The 9,869-nt window shown below is 35.7% G+C and overlaps 1 non-coding gene across 1 annotated transcript; it reads right to left on the reverse strand.

The window, feature by feature from the left end:
- Positions 1 to 9,144: 9,144 nt before the first annotated feature.
- On the reverse strand, positions 9,145 to 9,217 carry TRNAK-CUU (transfer RNA lysine (anticodon CUU)). The gene has a single exon. It is a non-coding gene; the product is annotated as a tRNA-Lys (tRNA).
- Between the last annotated feature and the right edge of the window lie 652 nt (positions 9,218 to 9,869).

Genomic DNA, 9,869 nt, shown 5'->3' on the forward strand with positions numbered 1-9,869 from the left:
TGCATCGTCCTCAAGTAGACAACACTAAGGACAACAAATAGAAGAATGAGAATAACACATAGAAGAAGTAACAAAAGAGAGGAGGAGAGAATCTGCTATGCTAATGAACTAGTCTAGCACGTCATCTAGCCCCCGATCTTGCTGATCAATGTTTCAGGAAGGTAGGAAACACGCTAGAGGAGGAACATCCAACACAGCAGATGGAGCTATCACAAGATCCAAACAAGGGCTATGTTCATATCCCAAGCCACGGTGTTCTTGTCTAGGAGCTAGGATAAGTGCTTTAGAAAATTCGTTAGATAAATGGTTATCAATATCAACAAATTCATATTCACTATCAGAACCAAGAGAAGTAACATTTTCATCATGAATAACATTTTCATCTATATCATCATCAAGATTTATAAAAATAGGATCTTTAACCCGCACAGGATCAAGACCATCATGCATCTTATGTTTAGGAGATTTCGGCTCAATCGTTGGCTGAGGAGAAAATGGAATAATACTGGCTGAAGGTATTTTTGGGGATTGCAAAGTTTGAGAAGCAGTTGCTTGAGCTCTAAGATGATGCTTTTGTCGACATTCACGTGCAGAACGATTTAGTCTAGTCTTAGTAGGGAGTTGAGAAGATTGAGGAGGAGGAATGTTCTCATCCTTATCACTTGGGTGTTTAGGTTGTGGTCTCTTAGGTTGAATAATAGGAGAAGAGGAAGGTCTCTTCTCTCCATAAGAGAAAGGAGGAGGAACTGCTCCATATAAAGGAGGAATATTTGGTTTAGGAAGGAGACCAAGTCCATCATGGCGAGGAAGTATAGGTCTACCTTTAGAAAGTTTATTAGATATAGGCATAGTCACATTCATAGGGATGGGTTGGGAATCTTCTTGAGGAAAGACATTAGTTTTATCTTTCAAGGGAAGAACTTCCTTCTCAAGAACGATAGGAATGTCAAGTTTGGGTGTTCTAGGTTCACTTAGAGATAGGATCATGTCTTTTTTCCACTTTTGATAAGATTTGAAAAGATGATCACTTCGCGGTGGAAGAGATTGGAATTGTTTAGGCAAAAAATAATCAATAGGAACGCTAGAAGTTCTTTCAGCTGGTTTAAAGAGACTATGATTGACAGTAACAACTTCACCATTATGGGGAAATTTCAAACACTTGTGAATAGGAGAAGCAATAGCTTTCATGGAAGATAGCCAAGGATAGCCTAGCTTCACACGAAATTGTTCGGATGATGGAATAATAGCAAAGTCCACCTCAAGGGATTTGTTATGGACCTCAATAGGTAATGTAATAGAACCAATTGCAAGAGAAGAAAATGCATCAAATAGTTTCACAACCACATTTGTTTCATCATAGATCACTAGTTTCAATTGCAAAGTAAAAAGAAATTCTTCAGTAATGATATTAACCATACAAGAAGGATCAATAAGCACTCCACGACAAGGTGTATTCTTGACTTTTGCAACTATATATAAAGGACCATCAGGTGCCCTGATAGTTTCGCTAGAATCAAAGGTGATGGAAGGTTCTTTAGGGATTTTCTGCTGCTCTACAAAGTTAATCACATTCGGAGTCATGGACACAAGATCATCAGGTGAGACAGAGGAATCAATAGTATCAATCGCATTAGAGGTATGAGAAGGTAATGGATCAGTAAAAATCTGAAGATTTTGGTTAGGAGGAGCTATAGATGTGTTGCCTTTATCATTCACACCAGAAACAGAGATAGTATTATTATCAATCAAATCTTGAATTTTACCTTTTAAAGCAAAACATTTTTCAGTATCATGCCCAGGATGACGATGAAATTGACAAAAAGATTTATTATCAAAATAGGGTGAATTAATCTTTGCAGGATCTATTTGCCTTATAGGAGGAAGAGTAAGCACATTTTGTTCCAATAACTTATTCATAATACTATGCAATGATTCATTCAAAGGAGTGAACTTTCTTTCTTTCTTGAAAAACTTAGAAATAGGGGGCACACCTGATGTCGCATTCACATCGTTGTTGATGATGTGTTCATTGAATTTAATGGACTCTCTATTTGGTTTAAACTTCCCAAATGGTTGTTGACTACTATCACCCTTATCACTCGGAGCCATAGGATTTGCTTGTTCCATTTGGCTCACAGTCAGTTGATAATTGTGAAGAGTTGCGCACAACTGTTGGAAAGAAGTAAACTCAGAAAACAGGAGTTTTTCTCTAATGTCTTTTTGTAAGTTAGAAATAAAGATTCTTTGAATATCATTGTCAAGCACTGGAAAAGAAATTTGAGCATACAAATGCTTATATCTACCAATGAAATCAGTCACTTTTTCTTTAACACCTTGTTTACAATGCATTAAATCAATCAAAGTAACTTTAGGACTTATATTGTTTTGAAATTGTTGAATGAAAGCATTTGCAAATTGTTCGAAAGAAGTAATAGAATAAGAAGGCAACGAGCAATACCATTGTAGGGCTTTATCTCTTAATGTTCTAGTAAACAGTTTTGCAAGCAACCTTTGGTCATAAGCAAAATCAGTACATATTGTTTGAAAGGTCTTAACATGTGTTAGACGATCACCCTTACCATTATAAAGCTCCAAATGCAGAATTTCAACATGTTTAGGGGGAATAGCTCGCACAATGTCAAGAGAAAGTGGGCTCGCAACATCAAATGTGGGCACACTAAACTTAGATTGATTCATAGAGGCAATTTGTTGCTGTAAAGAAGAGACAGTTTGTGCAAGATTGTTAATGGTCGCTTCAGTCGAAGAGTTCATATTAGACGTGTTAGATTGTGATGGAGGTGTTATGTTATTGAAAGAAGGTAGAGAGTAAGGTGGTGGGACACTATGATAGTTAGTCATAGGAGATGATTGGAAAGGAGGAACACTACAAGGAGGAATGGAATGGTTAAATGAATTGCCCCCTTGCGTCATGTTCATTTGTGGTGATATAATAGGAACACTCATTGAAGGAATGAATGAAGAAGTTGGATTGAATGAAGGAAGAGGGTTGATTGAAGAAGAAGGATTGCCCCCATGACTGGTGATCATAGGAGGAATGTCTTGTATTGAAGTAGTCATTATGTTTGATGTAAAAGTAGGCATACTAGCAATAGGAGTTGTCAAAGGAATAGAATGATTAACTTGAGTAGGAGGTTGTGTATAACCTAAGGTTTCAGTACAACTCTTCATAGGCATCACATTTGAATCCACAATGTGTGCAATACCATGCAAAATATCAATTCCATTCTTATCACTTTGAACCATACGTTTTAGACCCTCAATTAAAGGAAGAGCTTGACTATTAGGGTATTCTTGAGACATCCATTGTCGAAAATCATCAAATTGGTTATCCAATTTTGAAAGTTGTTTTACAGAAACCTCATGGAGAGCTTCTTCATCATTAAGAGGATTAGAGGAATTACCCATGTCCTCATTAAAAAGGCCATTCAAATTAGGTTCCATCTCCTCGGTAATTACACCTTGGAAAGACTTAATTCTAAGGCTTCGTCTAACGGGAATAGTGTAAGTAGGACTTATTGTTGTAAAACTCATGCACTAAAGAGAGAGAAGATTTTGAATTTTAGAGGTAGCAAATTTCAATAAAATCAGCCAATCTCCTAGATTTAAGCTGTTAAATGCAATCAGGACAATCTCCCGAAATTTCAGAAAAAATGTCCGGGACCGTGGCGAACGGAGTGCACACGGTCCTCACAACTTTTTTCGAAATTTTCAGGGATGAAAGTTATGATGATTTTAAAGCTAATCTGAAAAAATTGAGTGATTTTACGATCTGTAGATAGGCCAAATTAAAGTTGCAATCTCAAAATTGAACCCTACCAAGATTTTTGAAAAATGCAAAATTTGAATTTTGAAAAAGAGAGGGAAACTGAAATTTTGAATTTTATGATTTTAGAGGGAATGCTGAAAGCAATGCAAGTTTTGAAATTTAAGAGTTGACTCGATTTCATGCAAAATTCGAATTTGAAAGTGGAAATCAAGGTTGTTGCAATTAAACACTTAATTTCAAAAGTCACAAACTGCAAAAATTTGAATAAAGCACTGAAATTTCGAATGAATGCCAACACACTTTTCAGATTTAGGACTGTAAGAAACACAATTTTGATACAAATTTCAATTTCAACAATTTTTTGAATGATTAGAAGCCTCAATCCAAGCAATCGCTAGACCAACTTCGACTTTAATTTTGAAGGTGTTAAAATTAATAAAATCAGCCAAAATTCTGGATTTTAGCAGAAAAATACAGTAAGATCTAGCTCCCGAAATTTCAGAAAAAATGTCGGGGACGATGGCGCTCGGGGTGCACACGGTCCTCGCAACTTTTTTCCAAATTTTCAGGGATGAAAGATATTGTGATTTTATTGCGGAATCCAAAGTTACAGCTGATTTGGAGGTGTTTTGATTAGTGAAATTATCAGTCAAAGGTTGAATCAAGAAGGTCTTAAAAATTAGGGTTTTGACATTTAACCACTTAATTTTCAGAATTAAAGCACAAATATGAATTGACAATTTGCAATAGAAGGGTAGATCTGAAACAAGCATTAACAATTAAACATTTCACAAGTTTAATTACTTAAAAAGAAAATTTTAGGGTTTTTTATGCAATCAACCTCTAAAATTTGCAAAAGATCAAACATGGAAATGTAATTAAGGAAGCAAATTTTTCAGATCTAACCATGAATAATCAGAATGAGGATGTTCACGTCAGGTTCACCAAAATGTAAAGCAGAAAAATCGAACCCTAGTCGTTCTCCCCTCCCCAACTCCAAGGAGAGAGAAGGGAGAGTCACTAGGGTTGATGGTTTTCACTTAAGAGAGACTTTACATTCAAAAGAGGGGTTGAAACCCACAAGATCCAATCCCACGCAATGCAAGATTGGATTCTAAATGAGTTTCAAGGGTTGTGACATCAAGGATACCCTCTTTTGTAAAGAATGTAGATAGAAAGATTGAACTAGGAATGCATGTAAAGTAGGAAAGATTCGCTTATAAACAGAGATAGGGATATGGTATGAAGCTGCGGACCTGGAATTAGCAGTAAAATGTCGAGACGGTGTTGTTCTGCAAATTTGAGCGAAAGTTGATGGGACGATGGCGCCCGGCGTGCACACGGTCCTCCGAAAAATCCGCGAAACGAAGGGGGATCTGTTCGTCTTTGCACAAGGATTCCAAATCTTCAATTACAGCCGCGTACCTGCAACCTACACACAGAAAAGAGAGGACGATTGGGGGGTTAGGGGATGAGGGGTTTGCCTTTAGGTCAAACCCCGGTTTTGGAATTAACCAAGAAATGAGAATGCTGTAAATGTAAATGTTTGTAATGTAAACAAGTACTGATACCTTGTTGTAAGAATGTTTGTATTCTTACATGCGAAGGTGTAATGTATGTAGTATGTTGTATGTTGTATGTGATCTCCTCTTCAATGGTTGAATCCTTGTCTTGAATGCAACACTTAGCCTTGAATGGAGACTTAGAATGCTCAATTGCTTGAAGGAATGCTTGAATGCTTGAATGATTGAATGTTTGAATATCGTTTCCGCGTCTTGTACACATATGTCCTTCCTCCTCAAAATGGGAGAGGAAATGTAGTTTATATACTTGTCAATTAGGGTTGAAAGACTGATTTTCCCGACCTTAGGCCGACCAGGAAATATTATTTTCCAATTTGCAAACTTAAAGACTCGAAGCCCCAAAAGAGACCGGGCCCAAAATAGGGCCAGGGACCAAGGCGCTGGGCACCATGGTCCTGGGGGACCAGGGCGCTGGGCGCCATGGTCCTGGGGGACCAGGGCGCTGGGCACCATGGTCCTGGGGGACCAGGGCGCTGGGCGCCATGGTCCTGGGGGACCAGGGCGCTGGGCGCCATGGTCCTGGGGGACCAGGGCGCTGGGCGCCATGGTCCTGGGGGACCAGGGCGCTGGGCGCCATGGTCCTGGGGGACCAGGGCGCTGGGCGCCATGGTCCTGGGGGACCAGGGCGCTGGGCGCCATGGTCCTGGGGGACCAGGGCGCTGGGCGCCATGGTCCCACCTCCAAGGGCAACAGGGTGCAAGGAGGATCAGGCCAGGGTGCTGAAAAATGCAGTTTTTGGTGTCATGAACAAGTTTCGGGGTCTCCATTCAGGTTCAGTGTTGTGTTGCCATCGTGAAGACCCAAATGCGGTCGAAATTGCAAGTGTCGCAATTTTAGGACCTACAGTAAGATACTTTGTCTTCCTATCTAAATAAATAATTGGTTTGAGATATAGTATGTAGATGAGTCTAACAAAGTAAAATAACATGTATACATTTAATTAAGGATAAGAAAACATAAGTTGTAAGTAATGATGTTGAGCTACCCTAGGGAAGATAGGTAGACATTGAGTTGCATGTAATTCCGCTTGCGTTATGAGATACATATGTTTATGCTTTTATGATTTTATGTTCATGATGGATATGTGTATATCATGTTAATGGATGTTAGATGTGTATGAGTAAATGGATATATGTGTTGTATTAGATGAAGATTTTTAAGAAAATTATCTCTATTTGCATGTTAGTTAACTTTATTTCTCTAAGGTATTTTAGCGGGCATTACATAATGTACTTAGCTAATTCTAACTACATGAGGCTTCTCTTTAATATAGATAAAATCTATGGCAATGATAAATGAAATATTTCATATTTTATTTAAAACAATTTAAATAATTAGATGAGATTTCTCATGATTTATTTAAATTAAAAATAAAAAATATATAATAGGGAAAAAAGGAGCTTGTCTATTTTGTTGGTTGAAATAGATGCATCATGTTGAGGAGACACTATAGGCAGGTCCTAGTCCATCAAAAAAAAAATCAGAATTTATGTTTCTCAGAAATCTATATGGCAACACAAGTGATTTTCGTTGTGTTTATCTTGGTATGGTTATGTCCTCCTTGTACATTTGTCCTTTATCACACATTAGCATCCTTTTGCATGTGGTCACATCCTTTGCAACTATTAAAACTAAAATGTGAAAAAAAACTAAAGGGGAAAGGGGTTCTTGGTGGTTATTTATGAGATCCACATCAATCAAACTCTAAAGTTGATTTGACAGTTTGTAGATGAATCATTTGAGTATGTGAATTTATGTGCTTGTGAGAGAAGTGGTGTGTGCAACAATGGATAAGTAAATGGAGTTCTAATGAAGTTTGTTATAGGTTTTGTAGATTAGATATGTTCATGACTCTCTAGGATACATGTGTGATGGTGTGTTCTTGTGTTCCTCCCCTATGCATTATATCTTTCATTTCTTTGAAATCTTCATTTTAGAACACTTTATACTTGGTTATATTTGTTTGGGATTAGACTAGGCACATTAGTATCATATAGCGCATTAGCATCCTTTTGCATGTGTTAACATTCTTTAAAACACATAAAATTAAAATGTGATCTACAATTGAAGGGGGAAAATGTGCCTAGTGGCTATGTTTGGGATGTGCATCAATCAAATTCTAGGGTTGATATAGCAATTTGTAGATGATAAGGCATTTGGGTTTGTGATTATAGATGCTTGTGAGAGAATTTGTGTGGCCGACAATAGATATATAAATTGAGCTATATTAGAGGTTGTTGTAAGTTTCATAAGTCGAGCATGTGTTTGAAGCCCTAGGATGTGTGTTTGTTGGTATGTTCTTGTGCTCCTTCCCTCATGCATTATTCCTTTTATTTTCCTTAGAAGCTACAATGCATTAGCGGCCAAGGTAAGTTAAATGATCAAGGACAAGATACAAGAAGGTGTAAAAGTAACGAAAACTTGATTTTGAAATCATGTTATGAACTAAAGAGAAAACCAAGATTCCACATAATAAAAAACAATTAAGTTAGAAAAAAATACTAAATCAAAAACTAAAGCAAGAAAAATCAAAATATTTTTTGAGAATTTATGTGGTCGGCAATAGATATATAAATTGAGCTATATTAGAGGTTGTTGTAAGTTTCATAAGTCGAGCATGTGTTTGAAGCCCTAGGATGTGTGTTTGTTGGTATGTTCTTGTGCTCCTTCCCTCATGCATTACTCCTTTTATTTTCCTTAGAAGCTACAATGCATTAGTGGCCAAGGTAAGTTAAATGATCAAGGACAAGATACAAGAAGGTGTAAAAGTAACGAAAACTTGATTTTGAAATCATGTTATGAACTAAAGAGAAAACCAAGATTTCACATAATAAAAAACAATTAAGTTAGAAAAAAATACTAAATCAAAAACTAAAGCAAGAAAAATCAAAATATTTTTTGAGAATTTATGTTTCTCATAAATCTATATGGCAACATAAGTGTTTGTGGTTGTGTTTATCTTGGCATGGTTATGTCCTCCTTGTACATTGATGTCCTTTATAAAGAATTGAGTTAATGATCATTAAATCACAATATCTCACTTCGGCAAACCCTAATTTAGTGTTAACTTTAGTCAAAATACAAATCAAGGACAAGATACAAGAAGGTGTAGAAGTGATGAAAACTTGATTTTGAATTCATGTTATGAACCAAAGAGCAAACCAAGATTCTACATAATAAAAAAAACAATTAAGTTAGAAAAAAAATAATAAATCAAAAATAAACAAATAATAAAAAGGTGAGAACACACACAAATATATAATTCAAACTTAATTTTAAATATATAACTCAAATACAATTCGAAATTCTAAACAATGTAAAACAAACATAAATCATGTCCAAGGGGTTGAGATTTATGTCCAAGGGGTTGAGCTTAACTAGTTAAAACACTAAGTTCTCATTGTGGAGACCCAAGTTCAATTCTCAATAGGGACATTTGAAGTGTAATCTGAAGTGGGGGTCAATCTAATTCAAACTTAATTTTAAATATATAACTCAAAAACAATTCAAAATTCTAAACAATGTAAAACAAACATAAATCATATTTTAAAAAGATGATAGTAGACTAAATTAAAAATCGAACTTAAAATGTACTTAAAAAAAAAGTGTGCATCATTTTTTTCATCTTTCCAAAGAATAAGCTAAAAATTTGTGTCATTAAATCACAATATTTCAGTTCGGCAAACACTAATTTAGTGTTAAATTAAATCAAAATACAGCTCTCGCTTCAGCAAAGGAAAAAAATTATGTTTTCAACATTACCAAAATCTAGCACGCCCACCGTGGGGCTCGAACCCACGACCACAAGGTTAAGAGCCTTGCGCTCTACCAACTGAGCTAGACGGGCTTACTGTTTTTTCTAATCCTAAAAACATATAATGAATATTTAACAGCGTAAGCTTGAAAATGGTCATTTTAACCTCCAATCACCGCAATCTCATCATTTTCCATAGCCAAAAGTCAAGTTCCATTTTAAAAACATATTTATGGTTATCATGCATGATATGTCAAATAATTATTAATTTTCAAAATAAATGTGAGCTATTATAATTAGATATATCATTTTTCATGGAACATGTCTTAATAAAATGTAAGACATGGGTTTAAACCATGATTTATTCACATAATTGTCTATTGAAATACACACAATGTTTTTGATCAAATTTATTGAAAATTAATTCAACACATATCAAAAATATAAGGTTAAGCTTTAATTCTCGCTTTCTCTTCAAAGTATTTTAGGTTCTTGTTTGAAAACTAATATAGTGTACTTTTTTGCAATAATTGTTTACAATAGTCTTCTTACAAACACTTAGTATTGTTTGAAAGATTGATTGAACAACTTTTGCAAGAAAAAGTGATCCAATGAATCACAAAGTTATCTTCAAATTTTAATTTGCAAACATAGTAGAAACCTTTCTATCTCTCCAAATGGAATTTTGAAAATACCTTGACCACTTAAGTAGATATCATAGAGTTCAACATGTTTCCTACGTTCA

This window comes from Cryptomeria japonica, chromosome 7 (genome assembly GCF_030272615.1).
Source record: "Cryptomeria japonica chromosome 7, Sugi_1.0, whole genome shotgun sequence".
Classification (NCBI taxonomy): domain Eukaryota; kingdom Viridiplantae; phylum Streptophyta; class Pinopsida; order Cupressales; family Cupressaceae; genus Cryptomeria; species Cryptomeria japonica.